The sequence below is a fragment of the Hylobates moloch genome, unplaced genomic scaffold (genome assembly GCF_009828535.3).
Source record: "Hylobates moloch isolate HMO894 unplaced genomic scaffold, HMol_V3 SCAFFOLD_15, whole genome shotgun sequence".
Taxonomy (NCBI): Eukaryota; Metazoa; Chordata; class Mammalia; order Primates; family Hylobatidae; genus Hylobates; species Hylobates moloch.
The window spans coordinates 75,368,488-75,388,002 of NW_026652290.1; positions in this window are offsets into that span (position 1 = coordinate 75,368,488).

Consider the following 19,515-nt stretch of genomic DNA (forward strand, 5'->3'; position numbering starts at 1 on the left):
GTTACTCTGCATTCACATTTTTTATCAACTATGTTTTTCTGATGTTATTAAATATGTGTGTGTGAAAAGTAGTTAACTGAGGGTACACAATATAAACTTCAAAAGCTGAAATATATTACTAAAAGCTGATCTCTCTTGCAAGTAACCAAGGATAACAAAAATTTAAAACTTACTAGTATTCAAGAAAATCCTAAGCAAAAAGAGCAAAGCTGGAGGCATCACACTTCCTGACTTCAAACTATACTGCCAGGCTACAGTAACCAAAACAGCATGGTACTGGTGGTAAAACAGATATATAGACCAATGGAACAGAGCAGAGACCTCAGAAATAACACCACACATCTACAACCATCTGATCTTTGCAAAACCTGACGAAAACAAGCAATGGGGAAAGGATTCCCTATTTAATAAATGGTGCTAGAAAACTGGCTAGCCTTATACTGTATACAAAAATTAACTCAAGATGGATTAAATACTTAAATGTTAGTCCCCAAACCATAAAAACCCTGGAAGAAAACCTAGGGAATACCATTCAGGACGTAGGCATGGGCAAAGACTTCATGACTAAAACACCAAAAGCAATGGTAACAAAAGCCAGAATTGACAAATGGGATCTAATTAAACTAAAGAGCTTCTGCACAGCAAAAGAAACTATCATCAGAGTGAACAGGCAACCTACAGAATGGGGGAAAGTTTTTGCGATCTACCCATCTGACAAAGGGCTAATATCCAGAATCCACAAAGAACTCAAACAAATTTACAAGAAAAAAACAAACAACCCCATCAAAAAGTGGGTAAAAGATATGAACACATACCTCTTAAAAGATGACATTTATGCAGCCAACAGACATATGAAAAAAAGCTCATCATCACTGGTCATCAGAGAAATGCAAATCAAAACCACAATGAGATACCATCTCACTCCAGTTAGAATGACGATCATTAAAAAGTCAGGAAACAACAGATGCTGGAGAGGATGTGGAGAAATAGGAATGCCTTTACACTGTTGGTGGAAGCGTAAACTAGTTCAACCATTGTGGAAGACAGTGTGGTGATTCCTCAAGGATCTAGAACTGGAAATACCATTTGACCCAGCAATCCCATTACTGGGTATATACCCGAAGGATTATAAATCATGCTACTATAAAGATACATGCACACATGTTTACTGCGGCACTATTCCCAATAGCAAAGACTTGGAACCAACTCAAATGTCCATGAGTGATAGACTGGATTAAGAAAATGTGGCACATATACACCATGGAATACTATGCAGCCAGAAGAAAGGATGAGTTCAAGTCCTTTGCAGGGACATGGATGAAGCTGGAAACCATCATTCTCAGCAAACCATCACAAGGACAGAAAACCAACCACTCCATGTTCTTACTCATAGATGGGAGTCAAACAATGAGAACACATGGACACACAGAGGGGAACATCACACACTGGGGCCTGTTGCGGGGTGGGGGACTGGGGGAGGGATAGAATTAAGAGAAATACCTAATGTAAATGATGAGTTGATGGGCGCAGCAAACCAACGTGGCACGTGTATACCTATGTAGCAAAACTGCACATTGGGCACATGTGCCCTAGAACTTAAAGTATAATCATAATAATAAAAACTTACTAGTATTGAATGAGCTAGTCTTATTTCTGAGTCTTATGATAAAACATTTTCTGTAGTATAGTGGTTTAGGGCAGGGCTTCTGGAGCTACTCTGTCTGAACTCAAATTCACTTGGCTACTTCTTAGCTGTGTAATTGTGTGTAAGTTTCTTAATATCTCTATGCCTCTTTTGTAGATGTAAGACTTGCAGCTGCCTCATAGTGTTGTTGTTATGCACATAAAGCACACAGTAAAGGCTCAATAATATTTGCTATTGTTTAATAAATTCATTATTATTTACCCATTCTTGCTCTCTAAATTTTATCTGTGATAGACCTCATTTAGCTTGGCCAGCCTCTCAGGGTAATTTCTTTCCATAAGTGAAATGCCCTTCAAAGGCGATAGGCTGTCAGGAGGAGGAAATTATGTTCTTGAAGTTTGAGTCAAAGAAATTGTGTAAAATAAGTAGAAATCTCTGGCCAGGTAGTGCTAAGAGAAGCTGTTGATGAAGATCAGAGTACTGAGGCACGGGGGAAGAAGGAATGATAAGACATTTTATGGTCTGTCTTCCATCGAGGCAGTTTGTTTAAACTCATCAATTTGTTACCATGACTGGATCCTGACACTAAATTTAACTTGAGAATCCTTGAAAAGATAGTATGTCACTGAGTTGTGGGAAAGTGCATAAATAGGGACCTTAACTGTTGTCTCACTATGACTAAAACAGAAACTCTTCTAAAATGCCTACTGAGTGATGGTTTTCTCAAGAGAAGGATTCAAGTCGGCCAAAGGATAGTTTGTGGAAACAATAATTTCAGGAATTTTACTATTAGAGAATGTGGTGATGCACCTGGGTTTGAAGCCCAAATGAAAAAAAAATAAGGATTTTGGAATGCTCTCCCCAACCCAAAAGAGTTAGTGTGAGAAGGGGATAATGAATTTGAAGTGATCTAAGCTGAGAGCCATATGGAAGGATGTGAGAAGACATGAGACTGACATCTGGAAAAACAACAGGAAACATTTTTAATCGTCAAATGTGCTTTGTATTAGCATCAGGAAACACTTAAAAATATGTCATCCCTTTAGACTGTGAGTTGCGTGAGGGCTGAAGACAATGCCCATTTTGTTCAGCGTTTTTTCTAGTGCCCAGCACACTGTTTATTATATAGCAGATGCTCAACGAAGATAAAAAATGTGTATTTTTAAATAGACAATCTCATCCTTCTGTCTCCACAATGCAAAATTCAGTTCATAAAGTTTTCCTTCTCTTCCCAAATCTTGGAGGATTAGACAACGTATGATGTTGGGAGGGTTTCATTTGGCCTGAAACAATTACGACACCACACATGTCTCCTGTAAAGCTTCTAAGGACCTCACCTATTAACGTATTTTATCAGTGCTGCAAGTGTTTATTTAGATTATATCTAATCAGCACATTCTAGACTAGATTGAGAATATTTAAGGTTAAGAATCTTTCTGACTTTACTTCACCCCTTTGATCTTGTTCTTCTTCCTCCTGTAAGACCAGTTACCTAGAACAATAGAAGCTCATGTTTAGACATGGCAACTAGTTTGGAAGAGGATGAAGCTCATAGTGAGCTGCTTCCATCCAGTCCAGAACAGCTGTTTTTGGCAGAATGTAAAGGGGGGCCATATCTCTTGGACAACTGTACCTATTTTTATGGCCACAAGCTCAGGTTCAGGTGGTCTCAGCTTGTGTATGTAAGTACTACTGATGATCTCAAAGCTCTTAACTATACCATAGCTTAGTATTATATGCCATTCAGTGTTATAGGAACAGGGAAGAGGCACATGATATTAGATACTTTGAATACACTTTTTTGGGTTTGTTGTTGTTGGTTTTGGAGACAGAGTCTTGCTCTGTCACCCAGGCTGAAGTGCAGTGGCATGATTGTGGCTCACTATCGCCTTGACCTCCCAGGCTCAAGAGATCCTCCCACCTCAGTGTCCCAAGTAGCTGAGCCGACAGGTGTGCACCACCATGCCCAGCTAATTTTTGCATTTTTTGTAGAGCCGAGGTTTTACCATGTTGCCCAGGATGATCTAGAATTCCTGAGCTCAGGCTGTCCCTCTGCCTTAGTCTCCCAAAGTGGTGCTGGGATTACAAGTGTGAGTCACTGTGCCCAGCTAAAACACACTTTTTTTTCTTTTTCCACTTACTAGTTTATTATAAAGGGTATTACAAAGGATACAGATGAAGAGACACATAGAGCAAGGTATGGGGGAAGGCGTGCACATCGTCCATGTCCTCGGTCTGCCGCTCTCCAGGAATCTCCACATATTCAACTACCCAGAAGCTTCCTGAACCTGGTTCTCCTGGTAAACACATTTTTAAAAAAAGTTATCCACCTAGAAGTTCTATTATTTTTCTTAACCACCATTCTATGTATGAAAATATTGAGGCTTAGAGAAGTTAAGTGATGAGCCCAGATCTCATGGCAAATCAACTAGGAGATCCAGTTTTCGTTGTGAAATCTTTGCCTCTTCCTATGTCCAGAATGGCATTGCCTAGGTTGTCTTCCAGGGATTTTATAGTTTGGGAATTTACATTTAAGTCTTTAATCCATCTTGAGTTGATTTTTGAATATGGTGTAAGGAAGGGGTTCAGTTTGAGTTTTCTGCGTATATTAAGCTGCAAATATTTTAAAGAAAAGTTACTGATAGACCAATTGCACAATTGTATACAAAATAATTATATTTTAGATGATGTAATAAACAGAAATGTGATTGTCATAAATATAAAGGTGAGCTATCCGCTGACCAGTAGATTTACCCTCCATCTCAGCTGTGAGAAGAAAATTTAATTTTCTTCAGAATGTTATTTGTGTATATATTTTTTCATACTTATAAGCTAACCCTTTAAAGTGTCAAACCATTACAGGGTGGTTATGGACTGAAATGTGTACTCTTGAAGTTCATGTGTGGAAACCCTAATCCTTAAAGTAACTGTATTTGGAGATAAGGCGCATAAGACAGTAACTAAAGTTAAATGAGGCTAGAAGGTAGGGTCTGTATATGATTGACCTGATAGGTCCTTATAATAAGAGACAATAGAGAGTTTGCTCTCATTCTCTTTCTCTCTCTCTCTCTCTCTCTCCCCCATGCGAGGACGCACAGGAAGTTGCCCATCCGTAAACCAAAAGAGATTTCTCACCCGAATCCAACCATGCTGGCATTCTGCTCTCTGACTTCCAGCCTCTGTAATTGTGAGAAAATAAATTTCTGTTGTTTTAGACACGCAGCCAGTGGTATTTTGTTATGACAGCTAGAGAAGACTAAAAAAATGTCTTTAATAACATGTGATCTATCTCCAAAAATTCTGTACAACAGAAATCCAGCTTTGTTTCAGCTATGGAAAAAAAAGAGACAATAGATGGATGAGAGATAGGTAAATAGACAGATGATCACATATTCATTAAGAGCTCAGATGAACTTTTGTGACTTTGATAATTTCCGATATTGCGATAGAAATGTGAATCTATCCCAAAATATTGACCAACATATAAGCTTAGAATTTCAAGTGCTTCTATTCTGATGGCAGTTGTACTAAAGGCACACATTCTCCAGAGGGAACATAATGACCAACAGAAGTGATATTTTCAGGACTTTAATGACTTGCCAGATTGGCTGAGGCTGAGGTAAAATATCAGACCTTTTACAAGAGATTATTAGATGCCAGTGGTACACAACCTGATAGTCATTATTTTTTAGAATTTTTAGACATATACAAAAAGCAAAAAACTTAATGACCTACTTTTGTGCTACAGAGTGAAAATGTAAGACATTCCATGAAATACTGGAGATGGCTATGCAGGACTGAGCATATTGCACAAAGCTGATGTAAGTAAAGAGCAGATAAGATATTCTTTATAATCCGTTTCGCAGCTCGCTATAAAAAATCAGTGCTGTATCAACATATATGTTGGATCCTAATAATAAAGCTACATATGTTGGTCAAAGGAGAAAACAAATAAACAGTGGTCTTGGATCTCAACTTATTTACCAGCAATCTATATTAAATGGTTTCGCTGGAAAGCTTCCCCAATGACATAACAGGGTGCTGCATCTCCAAGGATGGGAGAAGTTCTTAAAGTGTTTAGGAATCTTCATGTAATTATCAAATATTGGTGATTGTGCATTTCGCATATAGTCAATGAAAATGTGAGAGTATTCTTTTCTCTTTACTTAAGGCAGTTCTGAGAACAACCCATAAACAGCTTCCCCCAAGTCTACCCTTTATTATCCTCCATCATGCTTAGCTATTTTAATTTGACACTGGTCGTATCTTACTGCCAAGGAGAGCATGGATAATTCTGCATTGACATTGCTAATTTCTAGAATGTAACCACGATGTTTGACATGATGCAATCAGGCAGTAACCAGAAGCATATTTTCTGAGTTCCCTCATAAAATCTCAGTGGATATGAGGGTCTTAAAAAAATAAAACTTATGCCTGGTTATTTTTAGTCCACCAAATGTGAGAAAAGATGAGTGAAATCTCAGTCATTAAAAAGAGAGATAGAGTGTCTTAAAAAATCCACTCAAATTAGAAAAATATGGCAACACTTTCATTCATCAACAAACACTTATTAAGGGCCTATATGTGCCAGCAACTGAGCTTTCTGTGCTCAGTTCAATTTTAGTGCACATCTGGTCTACTACAGAACACTGTTTGAAAATATCTGAAATAAACCTGCTGAAAGATTTAACTCTCTCTCTCCCTCTACTTCTCTTCCTCTCCCTCTGTCCTTCTTTCCCTATTTTTCTCTCTCCATTTTTCCATCTTTCTGTATCAATGAGCAAGGCAGAATGATGGCATATTCAGAAGAAACACAGATTATTTCTGGTTTATAGTGAAAAAGCAATGGTTTAGAAATTATATGTCCTGTCACCTACTAGATGCATGATCTCTAACAAGTCATTTAATTTATCTGATGATGACAAAACAACACCCTGCCTAATAGTTCATAGGGTACTTGGAGACCCACATATGATAAAGTATGTGAGTATGTTTTGGCAACTGTCAAGTGCTTAATAAATGTTAGATGTTATCTTATGTGGGAAAGTATTAAAATGAATATCTAGTTTATATAAAGGTGTTTTAATCATATTTGTTATATATGATTAAAAATAAATTAAAAATAAATGTGTAGAGTGCCCACGCGCGCGCGCGCACACACACACACACACACACACACACACACAGAGTTGACCCTTGAACAAAGATTTGAACTTCGAGGGTCCGTTTATATGCAGATTTTCTTCCACTTCTGCCATCCCTGAGAGAGCAAAATCAACTCCTTCTCTTTTCCTCAGCCTACTAAATGTGAAAATAATAATGAAGACCCTTAGGATGACTCACTTCCACTTAATGAATAACAAATATATTTTCTCTTCATTATACTTTCCTTCACATTTTCTTTTCTCTAGCTTACTTTATTGAAAGAAAACAGTATGTGATACATATAGCATACAAGATATGTGCTAATTGACTATGTTATTGGTAAGGTTTCTGTTCAACAGTAGTTGTATTAGTCAGAGTTCTCTACAGGGACCAAAGTAATAGGATAGATGTATACATAAGGGGGAGTTTATTAAGGGGTATTGACTCACATGATCACAAGGTGAGGTCCCACAATAGGCCGTCTGCCAGCTGAGAAGCAAGGAAGCCAGTCCGAGTCCCAAAGGTGAAGAACTTGGAGTCTGATGTTTGAGGGCAGGAAGCATCCAGCGTGGGAGGAACATGTAGGCCAGAAGACTAAACCAGTCTAGTTTTGCCATGTTCTGCTGCCTGCTTTTATTCTGGTCATGCTGGCAGCTGATTAGATTGTACCCACTCAGATTAAGGGTGGGTCTGCCTTTCCCAGTCCGCTGACTCAAATGTTAATCTCCTTTGGCAACACCCTCACAGACACACCCAGGAACAATACTTTGCATCCTTCAATCCATCAAGTTGACACTCAATATTAACCATTACAGTAGTTAAGTTTTTGAGAAGTCAAAATTTATATATGGACTTTCAACTGTGTGTGTGTGTTGCGGGGGGGATTATTCCCTTAATCCCTGTGTTGTCCTAGGCTACAACTATATTATAATATCTTTAGTTATAATATGTATATAATATGACTATTCCAAAAGCTCTTTTTTCAAAGGAATTTTAACATTCTTCAATTCCTACCAATATGAGATTTTCAGAGAAAAGAATGGACTACTGAGAAGATAGGTAGTTGTGATGAATCATGTTTATATTTAATTAAGGATAAACAGGTAATTCTTCTATATATTATGGTAATCTTAGAGTAACTAGTAGTATGCTGAGTACCATAAATAATAATCTGAATCTGCTTTTCTTTTTCTAAATGAGTAAAGTAAAAAAAATGCATTGCTGCATCAAGGAAGTCACAATGTGAGAAGAGAATATGGATGCATATGAAGAATGTTCATTGTATTAAAGTGTGTGCGGTGGAAACCAGTATTTCCGCAAAAATTCAGAAAAGAGATCCCTCAACATGGGCTGGGTTAATGAAAAATCTTCATGAAGCCTGTGTTAGGAGTTAGCATTAGGATGCATAGAAACGTGGGAACAGAGCAGTTTAAGGAAAACAATACTTTGAAAGATTGATGTAACGGTGTTTAATAGATGGCTTGGAAGCAACTGAGTTGGAAGACTGGGCAACCTGCAAAATAAAACGTTCCTGTGATGGTGCAAAGATGAAGTTCTGAGACCTTAATTAGGGTAGCAGCCTTGAGGACGAAGAAGAAAGGCCCAAACCAAGTTCCCATCATATTTAGTAGAGGCAGTAGTAACCAAATACTAGTTTTATTTCCCACTGGCCTCTTTGTTGTTAGTCAAACTCACAAAGCAGATCTCATTTCAGGGTCTCATGACGTATAGTTTCCTTGGATTGAAAAACATTTTGACTAGATATTCCTTTGCCTTTCTCCCTCATTACATTCATAACTTGACACTTTATCTAAGAGGCCTTCTCTAACAACCCTGTCAAAATTAGCACCACCCAAAACATTCATTGCCATATGATAATATGACATATGCCTCGTGTTAGTTCATTTGGGCTGCTATAACAAAATACCACAGACTGTGTGGCTTATAAGCAACCGAAATTTATTTTTCACAGTTCTGGAAACTGGGAAGTCCAAGATCAGGGTGCTAGTACAGTTGAGTTTTAGTGAGGGCCTTTTCTGGGTTGCAGACTGCTGACTTCTTGCTGTGTCCTCACATAGCAGGAAGGATGTAGGATCCCTCTGGGGTCTCTTTTACTAGGGTACAAATTCCATTCATGAGGGCTCCACCCCTATGACCAAATCATCTCCCAGAGGCGCCACCTAATGCCATCACCTTGGAGGTTAAGGTTTCAACATATACAGTTTGTGTAGACATAAACATTCAGTCTCTTTCCTGCCTATTTGCTTACATACATAATATTTCTCAGCCAACATGTGAATCCTGTGAGAGCAGATAAATTCTTATTCATTCTCTTGGTTAAAATGGAAGCATAGAAATAGCATCAGGCAGGTGTAAACGTGGAATTGGGTTTCAGGAGCAAAGCCAGATCTAGAATGTAGCTAAAGAAATCATTCCCACAGGAAAAAGTGGTAAAATCTTGAAAGGTGAACTATCCAAGATAATCATATGTTGTTGAGAACCATTCCAGGTCTCTGAATCTCCAGTCATTCCATGTTAAATATGAGGATTGAACAGTTCTTTGATATAAAAAAGAATACTGAAGGTTCTTGGAGTGATCATTCTGAGCATCAATTTCAATTATCAGTGCTCTAGCCAAGGCAGGTACAAGAGAATGAGGTGTGTAATGTGCTGAGCCCAAGATATATCTGTTGTTACAATTCAACAAATAAACAGCATATGCTCATTTTAATATGGCTTGCCTTTTTTCAAAAGTATAGTAAGAAAAGGTCTAGTTATCTGAAGATTGTGGATTATTTCCCACTGGCCACTAGATTATTGAGTTAAGGTTGTACAATAATTAAAGAGAGAAGATACTTTAGATTAAATTCTGAATATTCCCTGGATTTTGTAGAAGCAAAGTAGTCTGGAGTCTTTGGGGCCCGTGCATAACATATGAACTTCGGAAAAATCACAAACGTAAAAGTTAAAAGAAGTAAATTGTTGGTGGGCCACAATTAATCATCATTATTTAGATGCTTTAAACAGTTGAACTCAGCTCTCACTGATAAGGAAGTGTTGGGAAGGGAAGAGCATGTTCCCTTTAAATGATACAGAAGAGGGAGAAGGGAACTGCTGGGTAAAGGAGGACGTGGTCCCTGGCTAGGGCTCCACCCCTACGGACCTAGGTGAGAACAGGCATTTCTTGCCTAAATCTTGCATTTCCCAAGACCACCCTGGCCTGTCATGTCCTCATCCTGTGCCTATAAAAACCTGAGACCCTAGCAAGGCAGAGACAAAGAAGCAGCTGGACATCGAGAGGGGCACATCAGCAGAGGAACACACGGGTGGCTGGACGTTGAGAGGAATGCACCAACAGGCACCAGCATAGCTGGCAGGCCACCGACTGGCAGAATGACATGGAGTTTGTCTGGGTCAGTTGGGGGAGAGCCTGGGCCACCAAGCGGCCCAACTCCAGGGCAAAACCATCTCCCTTCTGGCTCCCCCATCTGCTGAGAGCTACTTCCACTCAATAAAACCTTGCCCTCATTCTCCAAGCCCACGTTTGATCTGATTCTTCTGGTACCTACGCCAAGGCAAGAACCCGGGATACAGAAAACCCTCTGTCCTTGCGACAAGGTAGACGGTCTAATTGAGCTGGTTAACACAAGCCACCTAAAGACAACAAAACGAAAAGGGCAGAACTAAAAGAGCACCCTATAACACACTCCCATGGGGGCCTCATGAGCTATAAACATTCACCCCTTGTCACTGCCGTGGGGTCGGAGCCCCACAACCTGCCTGTCTGTATGGTTCCATAGAGGTTGGAGAAGTGGGGCACTGAAGAAGTGAGATACTCCTCCTGTCACACACCCTGCAAGGGGGACAAGGGAACCTTTCCTGTTTCATCACCATGGCCAGTATCCCCTGCCATTCTGCTGTGAGTGTTTGCTGCTTCGTCCAGATGTCATTCTTAAACACTTAATCAAATACATATTCCCTAAACCAAGGTACTTGGACCATATGGTTGATAGTTTATACAAAACTACTAATTTGTTGACTTATTTTTTTATATTGTATAGTAAGGGTGGCTGTTATACCATCTGACTAAAAAGGATAGACAGATGAAACACAGAGGTTAGAATACTCATGACCATGATTTCTCATGTGACTGAACACATCTAGACAAAATTCCCTGCTAGATAGTCTGAAATTGGAGATGCTATTTTCCACCATCCCTTCTAAAATTATATTTATCAGATTATCTCATATTAATGATTTTCTCATATTAATGATCCATTCCAGTCAGATTGGCTCCATCACTGTCTGATGCTCATTCTTTATATATCCCTGCCTTTAGGTTTTTGTTTATGCTACCACCTTTGCTTCTGATGCCATCTCTCAACACCTTCATTGATCCAAATCTGACCATCCTCCAAGACCAACTTCAGATCGTGAGTCAGCTGAATTCTTCCCAGACCACTGTAGGCCATTATCAGTGTTTCCCTATTGCAGACACTGTAGAGTCTATATGTCACTTAGTATTAGCATAATTTATACAGTTAATTTTTTATTCCTAGGTTTTCTCTTTACACAAAGACTACATTCTTTGCTGTACTTCCTAGAACCTACAATGCGACCAGTTCGTTGTCTTGCACAGAGCTGGTATTCGGTATAAATATTTGTTGATTGATGGAAAATATAGTTAGTAATGTTTATTTCTAATGAAAACAAACTCATGTTTAAGGGATGTAATGACTGCTTCTTAAACAAAGCACCATAATGTGAATACTGTTAACAGTATCCCTAGGGGCTGCAGTTTTATACTGTTTTATTTTTCTGTTTAAAAATTAATAATCTTGTACCATAGCAGCTGCCTTTTAAAATTTATTGGTATTGATTGGGGTCCACTCTGTTCTGTGACAGATAGCTTTTATTTGGGACTTGGCACTACAATCACAGTCGAGAGTAGAAACAAAGTGAAGGCTTTGTCAATAGGTCAAAAGACTGAGAACATAAATAATAAATTAATAATGTAATTTTAATCTTCTGAAAAAAATCAACAAAGGACAGCTCAGAAACTGGTATGCCATTGTTTAAATAAATGAGGCACTTTTTGAGACATAGACTTACACTGCATGAAATCAGTATCAGTGCTCCTGAATTTATGTTTCCCATTGTATTTAGTATGCTTACTGAAGTTTATTTAGCATGCTTACCAAATATGAAATGCAGAGGAATTTGTCAGACATCCATTTATCTGCTTGACTTTTCAATTCCTCTCTCCCTAATTTCTCTGATCTTTTACTCCTAGTGCCCACTGGGGCCTGTCCCCTCCCTTTGCAGATGATGAGTTTTCTTTTCTCTCTGTACTTATCTTCACACACAGAGTGGACACTCTTCCCTACATTTGCCAGGTCAATCTGTTCCATCATGGGGCTTCCTCAGCCAGTTCACAACTGTATGTTCTAAACCTCCCAGGAGCATTTGTATTTATGTTCTAAATCCAGAGGCTACACAATAAGAGGTTGCTATTTTAAAATTGTGGAGTAGGAAGAGAGAATTTGCAGAGATTTCCAGATGTTTCCTGTAGACCACCAACCATTTATTGGAAATAAAACGACATCTGCTCATACATTAAGGATAAAAGCATTTTAAACAGACTTTCACTTAACTAAGGATAAACAAATACAGGATTCATCATGGCACTCATTGTTGCATTCAACATATTCAAAGGAATCAAGCTTTAATGCTCTAGTGATATCATTTTTCACCTCCTCTATTGACCCAAATAATTTTGCTTTATTATATTAATATATTGAAAGCTAAATACATTAAATTCTCTGAATATTAAAATTCTCTTCATTCCAGTGCCCATTTCTACATAACATTTTTTCTATTCCCATTGTCTGTGGGGCTGTGAGAATTCCCCATATCTATAACCCGATGCATCCTTTTACTGTGTATCTAAACTCCATTGCTGCTGGTAATATATATATATATATATATTTTTTTTTGAGACAGGGTCTCACTCTGTTGCCCAGGCTGGAGGGCAGTGATGTGATCTCAGCTCCCTGCAACCTTTACCACCTGGGTTCCAAAGATTCTCCTGCCTCAGCCTCCCGAGTAGTTGGGACTACAGGTGCCTGTCACCGTGCCAGGCTAATTTTTGTACTTTTAGTAGAGATGGGGTCTCAGCACATTGGCCAGGCTGGTCTCAATCTCCTGACCTCAGGTGATCTGCCTGCCTCAGCCTCCCAAAGTGCTAGGATTACAGGAGTGAGCCACTGCACCCGGCCCGTAATATTTTTAATATATATATATTTCTGTGATATTGAAAGTACTGGCTTTGCTCTGTGCTAAACTGCCATAAACAACTGTTAGGCTGATTTTCTCTATGTTCTCTTCTCTGCTTCTTTTATTTTTCTATTTATCCCACTTGTTAGAGAAGAAAAAGAAGGTGGGAAATTTGTCAGAATAAGTAATTCATGTGTCAGAAACATCAGATGAAGGGTATGACATTAGAGGTGACTTGGTGGGATGCAAATGCTGCAGAAGTTGGACTCTGGAATATTTGTTTTAAAGCTTTACAATCTCTGGATAAGGGCCAAACTTCCCAGTGTTTGTGGCAGAAAATTTGCACAAAGAGATGAAATCTGTTGGAAATACTTTATTTAAACAGGATTCTCTGGTTGTGTCTTGGCCACACCTTAGCAAAACTGGCATATACTTTTTCAGTGGCTCCGGAGCCTCACTCTAAGTGAATGAAATAGTCATTTTTGTCAGTAAACTACAGAACCAGAACCTATGGAATGTTTCTGGTAAGACTCACAGTGAATAGCATCGTCCATGTGGCAGCCTTCAACTCTGGATTCTGTGTCTTTTACTCCTATACTGAGATGTTTTACTCTGTATCACTCTACAGCCGTCACTGAAAATATGATTCTTCTGTTTTACTTAGTATAGATGGAGTTCACAAGTGAGCATTATAGCAATCATATCTGAAAAATAATTCATTTTCTTGAAGAATAAAGAACTACAATCCATGGCTACTTAATTTTTTATGTTTGCTAGAGCAGTTAATAGCATAACATCATGGTATAAACATGGATGGAAAATAAACTATTTAGGATGACTCCTGAGCCATTTCCTTTTGAAAAAATATGAATAATCCTCTATTTAGCAAACGTTCATCCATAGTTCCTAATGCATATAGGGTAGCATTTATTTCATGTTGTTTCTAAGACTACTACAAATTAACACTCCTACAAAGGTTTTTTCAAGTACAACATTTAATATTTATGTTTAGTGATATAAACCTGATGCCAATTGTTGGTCTTAGATATTGAAATATTTCAGAAAAAAAATAGAAAGAATACATATGAACAACAAAAAAAACAAAATCTTTGCATAGATCGGGTTTTTTAAAGTTGTCCGTGGCACATGACTAAGTTCTGTGTAGACTGACAAAAACTTTAGTAATGGTCACGAGTGGGATGAGTTAGAATCTCCTCAATTTTCTAGGATAGTCTAAAAGGCAGTAGAGCAAATGCAATCCTGACTGAAAGGGAAGCAGTGGAAATGGTAGAGGGACCAGTCTGGTATTGATGGAAAAGCTTAACATGGATTCATACAAAAATCCAGATTATGTTTCTTTTTTTTTCTTTTTAAATTTAAAATCTTCTACCGGTAAAATTAACTGTTATTAATTTTACCCACCGCATGAGAATTAAATAAAATCATTATTGAAAATATGTGAAACCCAAAGACAACACTAATTCTCAAGAGTTGAATATCAAATAAAAGCAGTATTGGACAATATCTCTATGCCAAGAAGAATGAGTGATGTAATCAAGCTGGCCTTCATGAAATTATTAACTCTTGCACCCTGTGCTAATATGCCTGTTAAGATATTTAGTCAAAAATATACCTGCATTAACAGAAAAATATAATACCTGCATTAACAGAAAAATATAATACCTGCATTAACAGAAAAATACCTGTTAAGATATTTAGTCAAAAATATAATATCTGTATTAACAGAAAAATATAGCACAGGTATATTCATAGAACAGGATCAAATAAGTCAAATTCTTCCTTTCTTGACCCCCAATTCCTCCTTCTTTCTTCACTCTTAATCACTTTTAATTCTGCTGTTATTAGTGCTTCTTGATTTTTAACCACTACACACTCTCAATTCTTATCTATAAAATATGATAAATTGTGTATACTTATCCTACCACCCTCTCCCTTCACCCTTTTCTTCTTTCTCCAACTTATCTTACTTTTAATTTTTCTCATGTTTATACTTTAACGTTCAATACTATTCTTAACCCTCTATTTCTGAACCCACTATCTTGACTTTGTATCTGTTGAATGTCCACATTGTAAGATGAGAAAAATCACACACTCACACCTCTATACCTTCCCCTTCTTACCTCCTCACTGTGTTAGCTGCGTCATTATTTTATACTGCCAAGTTCTGTAACATTTATATTCTCCCCTGTAAGTATATCAAAGTCTTCTGTGTATCTTTAGTTTTATTCTAAACGTTGAATCACATTTATTAGGATGTGTAATATGATTGTGTAAAGATTATTAATTGTAAAACCACGTAGTATGATTGGATCTGTAGGAAAAGAAATGTAATCTCGTGTTAGAAATCTGCACCACTTGAAGAATGCTCCAAGCATCAAAAGCAAATGAATTATCTTAGTGCTCCAAAAATATTGCTCAAAATAGTTGAACATTTTGGTTGGCTTTATGCAAAGACCATGATTTCACCACACTGCCACTTTTTACATTTTTTTACTGTCATTCTTTCCTATTTTTGTTAGAAGAGACATTAAGTCTTTCTTCCTTTCCAGTAATTAGAATTCATTTCATTCCTGAAGATACTCCTTATTCTAATTTAAACCAACGCTTTCTGGTTTTACTGAACAACTATAATCCCAGATGTTTATTGAAATCCAAGATCATTTCTACTATATATTAAATCCTGCATCATACTTGGATGCATTTTTCATTTTGCTATAGTAGTTTCTTAAGGTTTGTTTTTGTTGTTTTTAAGAAAGGAGTATATAGGGAATAAACTTTTTAAAACTTTATGAGTTTGAAAAATTCCCCTTGTTCAAATTTACTGATGGTTTGGTTGACCATATGGTAATTTTTTGGGATCAAAATTATTTTTACTCAAAATTTCTTACCAACATCAAGTATGTAGATAAGAAAACTAATACAGTAACTCAGATTTTAGACTTTCATAGGCAACTATATGCTCACTGCAAACCAATAAGTGTCATTTCTTTATCCTTGACACTCATAATGATCTATCTAAACTTGGGTATTTTATCTCTCCAGTTAATTTGTGACTGTATTTTTATTCCGTTTATGACTAAAAGGATGGTTTTTCATGCTACACTTTCTGTTCTAATGCTGAATGTCCCACTTACTAATTGTGGGACCTTGTGTGAGTTACAAAGCAAACCTCTCTTTGCTTTATTTCATCATAAAATAATGAGAATGTTTAGCTCTCAGGGTTGATTAAGGATTAAATAATTCAATATGTTATGAAGATTGCAACACATATAAAGAATGCAATAACATTAACTATTGTTATTTTATTTTGTTCAGCACTCAGCAGATCCTCTTAATCTGAATAGTTTCTGGTCCTTTTCTTAGCTCAGAAATTTTTCATCTATTATTTCTTTGATACTTTCTTACCATCCATTTCCACAGCTTTCCCTTCCTAGACCTTATACTAAATAGACATTGTTTTTTCAAAATTGATTTGCCATATCTTTTATTATTTTTGCAGAAAATAAAAGTTTTTGGCCTTTACCAGAAATCATGATTACTAAAACATATATTTTGTAATTTCTTCAAACTGTTTTCATTGTTTAGAACTTTTTCTTGGGGGAAAACTGGACATCCATATGCAAAATAATGAAACTACACTCCTATCTCTTGCCACATACAAAAATCAAAATGGATTAAAGACTTAAATCTAAGACCTCAAACTATGAGACTACTATAACAAAACACTGGGGAAGCTCTCCAGGACAGTGGTCTGGCAAAAATCTCTTGAGTAATACCCCAAAAGCACAGGCAACCAAAGCAAAAATGAGCAAATGACATCACATCAAATTAAAAAACGTCTACACAGCAAAGTAAACAATCAACATCTACACAGCAAAGTAAACAATCAACAAAGTGAAGAGACAGCCCACACAATGGGAGAAAATATTTTCAAACTATCCATCTGACAAGGGATTAACAACCAGGACATATAAGGAGTTCAAACAAATCTATAGGAAAAAATCTAATAATCCAATTGAAAATGGGCAAAAAATCTGAATAGACATCTCTCAAAAGAAAAGGTGCCCAACATCATTGCTCATCAGAGAAATGTAAATCAAAACTACAATGATGTATCATCTCACCCCAGTTAAAATGACTTTTGTCCAAAAGACAGACAATAATGAATGCTGGAGAGGATGTGGAGAGAAGGGAACCCTCGTACGCTGTTGGTGGGAATGTAATTAGTACAATCACTATGGAGAAGAGTATAGAGGTCCTCAAAAAACTAAAAATAGAACTACCATATGATCCAGCAATCCCACTGCTAGGTATATACCCCAAAGAAAAGAAATCAGTATATCAAAGAGATGTCTGCTGTCCTGTATTTATTGCAGCACTATTCACAACAGCCAAGATTTGGAAGCAACTTAAGTGACTTTCAGTAAATGAATGGATAAAGAAAATGTGATGCAGAAAAGGCCTTTGACAAAAATCAACAAAACTTCATGATAAAAACTCTCAATAAATTAGGGATTGATGGGACTTATCTCAAAATAATAAGAGCTATCTATGACAAACCCACAGCCAATATCATACTGAATGGGCAAAAACAGGAAGCATTCCCTTTGAAAACTGGCACAAGACAGGGATGCCCTCTCTCACCACTCCTATTCAACATAGTGTTTGAAGTTCTGGTCAGGGCAATTCGGCAGGAGAAGGAAATAAAGGTATTCAATTAGGAAAAGAGGAAGTCGAATTGTCCCTGTTTGCAGATGACATCATTGTATATCTAGAAAACCCCATCGTCTCAGCCCAAAATCTCCTTAAGCTGATAAGCAACTTCAGCAAAGTCTCAGGATACAAAATCAATGTGCAAAAATCACAAGCATTCTTATATACCAATAACAGACAAACAGAGAGCCAAATCATGAGTGAACTCCCATTCATAATTGCTTCAAAGAGAATAAAATACCTAGGAATCCAACTTACAAGGGATGTGAAGGACCTCTTCAAGGAGAACTACAAACCACTGCTCAATGAAATAAAAGAGGATACAAACAAATGGAAGAACATTCCATGCTCATGGGTAGGAAGAATCAATATCGTGAAAATGGCCATACTGCCCAAGTTAATTTACAGGTTCACTGCCATCCCCATCAAGCTACCAATGACTTTCTTCACAGAATTGGAAAAATCTACTTTAAAGTTCATATGGAACCAAAAAAGAGCCTGTATCACCAAGTCAATCCTAAGCCAAAAGAACAAACCTGGAGGCATCACGCTACCTGACTTCAAACTATACTACAAGGCTACAGTAACCAAAACAGCATGGTACTGGTACCAAAACAGAGACATAGATCAATGGAACAGAACAGAGCCCTCAGAAATAATGCCGCATATCTACAACCATCTGATCTTTGACAAACCTGACAAAAACAAGCAATGAGGAAAGGATTCCCTATTTAATAAATGGTTCTGGGAAAACTGGCTAGCCATATGTAGAAAGCTGAAACTAGATCCCTTCCTTACGCCTTATACAAAAATTAATTCAAGATGGATTAGGGACTTACATGTTAGTCCTAAAACCATAAAAACCCTAGAAGAAAACCTAGGCAATAACATTCAGGACATAGGCATGGGCAAGGACTTCATGTCTAAAACACCAAAAGCAATGGCAACAAAACCCAAAATTGACAAATGGGATCTAATGAAACTAAAGAGCTTCTGCACAGCAAAAGAAACTACCATCAGAGTGAAAAGGCAACCTACAAAATGGGAGGAAATTTTCACAACCTACTCATCTGACAAAGGGCTAATATCCAGAATCTACAATGAACTCAAATTTACAAGAAAAAAACAACCCCATCAAAAAGTGGGCAAAGGATATGAACAGACACTTCTCAAAAGAAGACATTTATGCAGCCAAAAAACACATGAAAAAATGCTCATCATCACCGGCCATCAGAAAAATGCAAATCAAAACCACAATGAGATACCATCTCACACCAGTTAGAATGGCCATCATTAAAAAGTCAGGAAACAACAGGTGTTGGAGAGGATGTGGAGAAATAGGAACAGTTTTACACTGTTGGTGGGACTGTAAACTAGTTTAACCATTGTGGAAGTCAGTGTGGCGATTCCTTAGAGATCTAGAGCTAGAAATACCATTTGACCCAGCCATCCCATTACTGGGTATATACCCAAAGGACTATAAATCATGCTGCTGTAAAGACACATACACAAGTATGTGTATTGTGGCACTATTCACAATAGCAAAGACTTAGAACCAACCCAAATGTCCAACAACAATAGACTGGATTAAGAAAATGTGGCATATATACACCACGGAATACTATGCGGCCATAAAAATGATGAGTTCATGTCCTTTGTAGGGACATGGATGAAACTGGAAACCATCATTCTCAGCAAACTATCGCAAGGACAAA